A 9,073-nucleotide genomic window follows, 5' to 3' on the forward strand; every position below is an offset into this window, starting at 1 on the left:
TCGTCGAGAACAAATACTAGCTATATGCCTGCAAAAAGTAACATTTTTTTAATGATTGGATTTTGATAACTAAAATTTCTAACATTTCTATATAACACTAATTATGCTATCATTGCATATGTCAAAATTCTATATGCTATTTCATACTAATTAAGCATCTAACACTAAAAACAGAAAACACAACTTTTATACATCCATTAAAAAACTGAAAACAACATTATATAAAAAATTAATACGTATATACTAATATATACATGCATTAATTCATAAATATGTACGTGTGTGTGTGTATGGGCTCGGGGAGGGGCGGCGCCCATGGTGGCCGCCGGGGACGAGGGAGAGGGGTTAGAGGGGGAGAGCTCACAGCGGGGCGACGGCGACGGCGAGGCGACGGCCGGGGGCGGCGACGGGCCGGGGCGTGACGCGGGGCGGCGACGTGGGGACGGCGCGACGGGGACGGGCCCGGGGCGGCGACGGGGACAGGGGCGGCGACGGGGACGGGGGCGGCGACGGCGACGGCGTCGATCGATCGGGGCGCGCGGGCGGTGCTTCAATGGGGAAACAGAGGAAGAAATAGAGGGAGAATAAAATTTTCGTAAGTGTTGTATATATAGAAGGCACCTTTAGTACCGGTTGGAGCCACCAACCGGTACTAAAGGCCTGTTTTGGCCAGGCCAAGCGGCGGGAACCGCACCCCCTTTAGTATCGGTTGGTGGCTTCAACCGGTACTAAAGGCCCCCCTTTAGTACCGGTTGGTGCCACGAACCGGTACTAAAGGGGGTGCGCTGGCGCAGGTGCGGTGCGCAAGTTTAGTCCCACCTCGCTAGCCGAGGGGCGACCGCACTGGTTTATAAACCCCCGTGCGGTAGCTCTCTCGAGCTCCTCTCCAAAGCAGGCCTACTGGGCCTACATGTTCTGTGCTGCCCTGTTGGCCTACTGGGCCTTTGCGGGCCTGCATCCTGGCCCAACAACAGGTTGGGTTTCTAGTCGTATGCAGGCCGCTCTGGCCTAGTAGGCGGGCTTTTTTTTGCTTTATTTATTTTTGAGTTGTTTTTTGTGTATTTAGAGTTTCTTTGTGAATATTTTTGCTTTAGGTACAAAAAATTACAAACTTTCTGTTAGTGCCCGTAGTTTTCAAATTTGAATAGTTTAAATTTTGAATTATTTGAAATTAGTGTGAATCACTAGTTTGTGAATAACTTAACTTTAAAAATCAGTGAAGGCATGAAAGAATTTGTTTGCACATAAAATTTCTTCGCGTTTCAAATGCCAAAACACATAATTAACTACCCTAACTATTAGAGAGATTCTCTTCTGGGTGTGAAACACAGAAGAAAGTGATGATAGTGAAGCCAATCACATCTCAGATCTTTGGGTGTGAAACTTTTTCTTCGCGTGTGTCCCTTTGCGCCGTAACCATGGAAAATCTTCATCATTTAACGGGATGCTCGGGTCAATATTCACTGTGAATGGAGCAATTTCATCAAACTTTTCATAATCTTCTGACTTGTCTGTCTTGTCATCCACTCCCACGATGTTTCTCTTCTCAGAAAGAACTATGTGCCGCTTTGGCTCATCGTACGATGCATTCGCTTCCTTATCTTTTCTTTTTCTTGGCTTGGTAGACATGTCCTTCACATAGAAAACCTGTGCCACATCATTGGCTAGGACGAATGGTTCGTCTGCATACGCAAGATTGTTGAGATCCACTGTTGTCATTCCGTACTGCGGGTCTTCCGTTACCCCGCCTCGTGTCATATTGACCCATTTGCACCGAAACAAAGGGACCTTCAAACCACGTCGATAGTCAAGTTACCATATGTCCTGTATATAACCATAATATGTTTCCTTTCCTGTCTTGGTTTCTGCATCAAAGCGGACACCACTATTTTGGTTGGTGCTCTTCTTATCTTGGGCGATCGTGTAAAATGTATTACCATTTATCTCGTACCCTTTGAAAGTCATTATATTCGAAGATGGTAACTGGGACAGCAAGTACAAGTCATCTTCAATAGAGGTGTCATGCATGGTACGTGTCTGCAACCAGCTGGCGAAACTCCTGGTTTGTTCACGTGTAATCCAGTCATCAGACCGCTCCGGGTGTTTGGAGCGCAGCAAATTCTTGTGTTCATCCATATACGGAGCCACCAAGGCGGAATTCTGTAGAACTGTGTAGTGTGCTTCAGTGAGAGAATGTCCGTCCATACATATTATTTGTTCCCCTCCTAGCGTGCCTTTTCCATCCAGTCTGCCCTTATGCCGCGATTCAGGAACACCAACCGGCTTAAGGTCAATAATAAAGTCAATACGAAACTCAATGACCTCCTCATTTTGACGGCCCTTGGAGATGCTTCCTTCTGGCCTAGCACGGTTATGAACATATTTCTTTAAGACTCCCATGAACCTCTCAAAGGGGAACATATTGTGTAGAAATACAGGACCCAAAACATTAATCTCTTCGCATAGGTGAACTAGGACGTGCGGCATGATGTTGAAGAAGGATGGTGGGAACACCAACTCGAAACTGACAAGACATTGCACCAAATCATTCTCTAACCTTGGTATGATTTCTGGATCGATTACCTTCTGAGAGATTGCATTGAGAAATGCACATAGCTTCACAATGGCTAATCGAACATTTTCCGGTAGAAGCCCCCTCAAATGCAACCGGAAGCAGTTGCGTCATAATCACGTGGCAGTCATGAGACTTTAGGTTCTGGAACTTTTTCTCTGCCATGTTTATTATTCCCTTTATATTCGACGAGAAGCCAGACGGTACCTTAATACTGAGCAGACATTCAAAGAAGATTTCCTTCTCTTCTTTGGTAAGAGCGTAGCTTGCATGACCCTGATGTATGCCGTCTTTTTCGTGCATACGTTGCTGGTCCTCTTGTCCCTCAGGTGTATCTTTTGTCTTCCCATACACGCCCAAGAAGCCAAGCAGGGTCACACAAAGATTCTTCGTCACGTGCATCACGTCGATTGCGGAGCGGACCTCTAGGTATTTCCAATAGGGCAGGTCCCAAAATATAGATTTCTTCCACATGGGTGCGCGTCCGTCAGCGTCATTCGGAACAGGTTGTCCACCAGGACCCTTTCCAAAGACCACCTTGAAATCCTTGACCGTATCATGTACATCAGCACCAGTACGGTGGCGAGGCTTCGTCCGGTGATCCGCCTCACCTTTGAAATGCTTGCCTTTCTTTCTTACGGGATGCCTGCTCGGAAGAAATCGACTATGTCCCAGGTACACATTCTTCTTACAATTAGCCAAATATATACTGTCGGTATCGTCCAAACAGTGCGTGCATGCGCGGTATCCCTTGTTTGTCTGTCCTGAAAGGTTACTCAGAGCAGGCCAATCATTGATGGTCACGAACAACAACACCTTTAGGTCAAATTCTTCCCCCATGTGCTCATCCCACGCACGTACACCTGTTCCATTCCACAGTTGTAAGAGTTCTTCAAGTAATGGCCTTAGGTACACATCAATGTCGTTGCCGGGTTTCTTAGGGCCTTGGATGAGCACTTGCATCATAATGAACTTCCGCTTCATGCACAACCAAGGAGGAAGGTTATACAAACATAGAGTCACAGGCCAGGTGCTATGGTTGCTTCTCTGCTCCCCAAAAGGATTAATGCCATCTGCGCTTAGATCAAACCATACGCTCCTTGCGTCATCTGCAAACTCCTTCCCGTACTTTCTTTCAATTTTTCTCCACTGCGACCCGTCAGCGGGTACTCTCAACTTTTCGTCTTTCTTACGGTCTTCTCTGTGCCATCGCATCGCCTTGACATGCTTTTTGTTTTGGAACAAACATTTCAACCGTGGTATTATAGGAGCATACCACATCACCTTGGCAGGAATCTTCTTCCTGGGGCGCTCACCCTTGACATCACCAAGGTCATCGCGGCTGATCTTATAGCACAATGCACCACATACCGGGCAAGCGTTCAAATCCTCGTACTCACCGCGATAGAGGATGCAATCATTAGGGCATGCATGTATCTTCTGCACCTCTAACCCTAGAGGGCAGACAGCCTTCTTTGCTTCGTACGTACTCTCGGGCAATTCGTTGTCCTTTGGAAGCATATCCTTTATCATTACCAGCAACTTTCCAAATCCCTTGTCAGATACACCATTCTCTGCCTTCCATTGCAGCAATTCCAGTGTGGTGCCTAGCTTTTTCTTGTCACCTACGCAATTCGGGTACAACAATTTTTTGTGATCCTCTAACATGCGCTGCAACTTCTTCTTCTCCAAATCACTTGCGCAGTTTCTCTTTGCATCGGCAATAGCCTGACCTAGATCATCAATGGGCTCATCTGATACCTCTTCTTCAGCTTCTTCCCGCATTGCCGGCGCAGCTTCTTCTCGCATTACCGGCTCAGCTTCTTCCCCCATTGTTTGTTGGGGAATGTAGCAGAAATTCAAAATTTTCCTACGTGTCACCAAGATCTATCTATGGAGAGACCAGCAACGAGGGGAAGGAGAGTGCATCTACATACCCTTGTAGATCGCTAAGCGGAAGCGTTCAAGTGAACGGGGTTGATGGAGTCGTACTCGTCGTGATTCAAATCACCGATGATCAAGTGCCGAACGCACGGCACCTCCGCGTTCAACACACGTACAGCCCGGAGACGTCTCCCATGCCTTGATCCAGCAAGGGGAGAGGGAGAGGTTGATGAAGATCCAGCAACACGACGGCGTGGTGGTGGATGCAGGGCGTCACAGTAGCAGGGCTTCGCCTATACTACGAGAGAGAGACGTAACGGGGAGAGAGGGAGGCGCCAGGGGCTGGTGTCTCAAGTTCCTCCTCTCCCCCACTATATATAGGAGGGCCAAGGGGGGTGGTGCGCCAGCCTAGGAGATCCAATCTCCTAGGTGCGGCTGCCCAAAGGAGGTTTCCCTCCCCACCAAGGCACCTAGAGGTGCCTTCCACTAGTGGGACTCCTCCCATATGGAAACCCTAGGCGCATGGGCCTATAGGGGCTGGTTCCCTTGGCCCATATAGGCCAAGACGCACCCCTTACAGCCCATGTGGCCCCCCCGGGACAGGTGGCCCCACCCGGTGGGCCCCCGGGACCCTTCCGGTGGTCCCGGTACAATACCGATAACCCCGAAACTTGTCCCGATGGCCGAAACAGCACTTCCTATATATAATTCTTTACCTCCAGACCATTCCGGAACTCCTCGTGACGTCCGGGATCTCATCTGGGACTCCGAACAATATTCGGGTTACTGCATACACATATATCTTCATAACCCTAGCGTCACCGAACCTTAAGTGTGTAGACCTACGGGTTCGGGAGACATGCAGACATGACCGAGACGTTCTCCGGTCAATAACCAACAGCGGGATCTGGATACCCATGATGGCTCCCACATGTTCCACGATGATCTCATCGGATGAACCACGATGTCAAGGACTTAATCAATCCCGTATACAATTCCCTTTGTCTAGCGGTATGTTACTTGCCCGAGATTCGATCGTCGGTATCCTTATACCTTGTTCAATCTCGTTACCGGCAAGTCTCTTTACTCGTTCCGTAACACATCATCCCGTGATCAACTCCTTGATCACATTGTGCACATTATGATGATGTCCTACCGAGTGGGCCCAGAGATACCTCTCCATTTACACGGAGTGACAAATCCCAGTCTCGATTCGTGCCAACCCAACACACTTTCGGAGATACCCGTAATGCACCTTTATAGTCACCCAGTTACGTTGTGACGTTTGATACACCCAAAGCATTCCTACGGTATCCGGGAGTTGCACAATCTCATGGTCTAAGGAAATGATACTTGACATTAGAAAAGCTTTAGCATACGAACTACATGATCTTGTGCTAGGCTTAGGATTGGGTCTTGTCCATCACATCATTCTCCTAATGATGTGATCCCGTTATCAATGACATCCAATGTCCATGGTCAGGAAACCGTAACCATCTATTGATCAACGAGCTAGTCAACTAGAGGCTTACTAGGGACATGGTGTTGTCTATGTATCCACACATGTATCTGAGTTTCCTATCAATAGAATTATAGCATGGATAATAAACGATTATCATGAACAAGGAAATATAATAATAACCAATTTATTATTGCCTCTAGGGCATATTTCCAACAGTCTCCCACTTGCACTAGAGTCAATAATCTAGTTCACATCGCCATGTGATTAACACTCACAGGTCACATCGCCATGTGACTAACACCCAAGAGTTTACTAGAGTCAGTAGTCTAGTTCACATCACTATGTGATTAATACTCAATGAGTTTTAGGTTTGATCATGTTGCTTGTGAGAGAGGTTTTAGTCAACGGGTCTGAATCTTTCAGATCCGTATGTACTTCGCAAATTTCTATGTCATCTTGTAGATGCAACTACTACGCTACATTTGGAGCTATTCCAAACAACTGTTCTACTATACGAATCCAGTTTACTACTCAGAATAATCTGGATTAGTGTCAAAGTTTGCATCGGCGTAACCCTTTACGACGAACTCTTTTACCACCTCCATAATCGAGAAAATTCCTTAGTCCACTAGTACTAAGGATAACTTTGACCGCTGTCCTGTGATCCATTCTTGGATCACACTTGTACCCCTTGACTGACTCATGGCAAGGCACACTTCAGGTGCGGCACACAGCATAGCATACTGTAGAGCCTATGTCTTAAGCATAGGGGACGACCTTCGTCTTTTCTCTCTATTCTGCCGTGGTCGAGCTTTAAGTCTTAACTTCATACCTTACAACTCAGGCAAGAACTCCTTCTTTGACTGATTCATCTTGAACACCTTCAAGATCATGTCAAGGAATGTGCTCATCTGAAAGTACCATTAAGCGTTTTGATCTATCCTTATAGATCTTGATGCTCAATGTTCAAGTAGCTTAATCCAGGTTTTACATTGAAAAACACCTTTCAAATAACCCTATATGTTTTCCAGAAATTCTACATCATTTCTGATCAACAATATGTCAACAACATATACTCATCAGAAATTCTATAGTGCTCCCACTCACTTCTTTGGAAATACAAGTTTCTCATAAACTTTGTATAAACCCAAAATCTTTGATCATCTTATCAAAGCATACATTCCAACTCCGAGATGCTTACTCCAGTCCTTAGAAGGATTGCTGGAGCTTTGCATACTTATTAGCATCTTTTCAGGATTGACAAAACCTTCCGGTTGTATCACATACAACCTTTCCTCAAGAAAATCGTCGAGGAAACAATATTTTGACATCCTATCTGCAAGATTTCATAAATAATGCAGTAATCGCTAATATAATTCCAACAGACTCTTAGCATCGCTACGAGTGAGAAAGTCTCACCGTAGTCAACTCCTTGAACTTGTCGGAAACTTCTCAACGACAAGTCGAGCTTTCTTAATGGTGACATTTACCATCATTGTCCATCTTCCTTTTAAAATCCATCTGTACTCAACAGCCTTACGACCATCGAGCCGTTCCGCCAAAGTCTACACTTTGTTTTCATACATGGATCCTCTCTCAGATTTTATGGCCTCGAGCCATTTATCGGAATCCAGGCCCACCATCGCTTCTCCATAGCTCGTAGGTTCATTGTTGTCTAGCAACATGACTTCCAAGACAGGATTATGTACCACTCTGAAGTAGTACGCATCCTTGTCATCCTACGAGGTTTGATAGTGACTTGATCTGAAGTCTCATGATCAATATCATAAGCTTCCACTTCAATTGGTGTAGGTGCCACAGGAACAACTCTTTGTGCCCTGCTATACACTGGTTGAAGTGACGGTTCAATAACCTCGTCAAGTCTCCACCATCCTCCCACTCAATTCCTTCGAGAGAAACTTTTCCTCGAGAAAGGACCCGATTCTAGAAACAATCCCTTATTGCTTTCGGATCTGAGACAGGAGGTATACCCAACTGTTTTGGGTGTCCTATGAAGATGCATTTATCCGCTTTGGGTTCGAGCTTATAGCCTGAAACTTTTTCACATAAGCGTCGCAGCCCCAAACTTTTAAGAAATGACAGCTTAGGTTTCTCTAAACCATAGTTCATACGGTGTCATCTCATCGGAATTACGTGGTGCCCTATTTAAAGTGAATGTGGTTGTCTCTAATGCCTAACCCATAAACTATCGTGGTAATTCGATAAGAGACATCATGGTATGCATCATATCCAAATAGGGTGCAGTTATGATGTTCGGACACACCATCACACTATGGTGTTCCAGGCTGGATTAGTTGTGAAACGATTTCCACAATGTCTTAATTCTGTGCCAAACTTGCAATTCAGATATTCAACTCTATGATCATATCATAGATCTTTTATCCTCTTGTCACGACGATCTTTCAACTTCACCCTGAAATTACTTGAACCTTTCAATAATTCAGACTCGTGATTCATCAAGTGAATATACTCAACACCTACTCAAATCATCTGTGAAGTAAGAACATAACGATATCCACTACATGCCTCAGCACTCATTGGATTGCACACATCAAAATGTATTACTTCCAACAAGTTGCTTTCTAGATCCATTTTACTGGAAACGAGGCTTTCAGTCATCTTGCCCATGTGGCATGATTTGCATGTCTCAAGTGATTCAAAATCAAGCGAGTACAAAACGGTCCATTTGCATGGAGTTTCTTCATGCATATACACCAATAGACATGGTTCGCATGTCCCAAACTTTTCAAAAACGAGTGAGCCCAAAGATCCATCAACATGGAGCTTCTTCATGCGTTTTATACCGATATGACTTACGTGGCAGTGCCACAAGTAGGTGGTACTATCATTACTATCTTTTGGCATGAACATGTGTATCACTACGATCGAGATTCAATAAACCATTCATTTTAGGTGTAAGACCATTGAAGGTATTATTCAAATAAACAGAGTAACCGTTATTCTCCTTAAATGAATAACCGTATTGCGATAGACATAATCCAATCATGTCTATGCTCAACGCAAACACCAATCTCGATGGTAGAGGGAGCGTGCGATGCTTGATCATATCAACATTGGAAACACTTCCAACACATATCGTCAGCTCACCTTTAGCTAGTCTCCGTTTATTCCGT

Source organism: Triticum urartu, chromosome 5A (genome assembly GCF_056163025.1).
Source record: "Triticum urartu cultivar PI428250 chromosome 5A, HENAU_Tu73, whole genome shotgun sequence".
Classification (NCBI taxonomy): domain Eukaryota; kingdom Viridiplantae; phylum Streptophyta; class Magnoliopsida; order Poales; family Poaceae; genus Triticum; species Triticum urartu.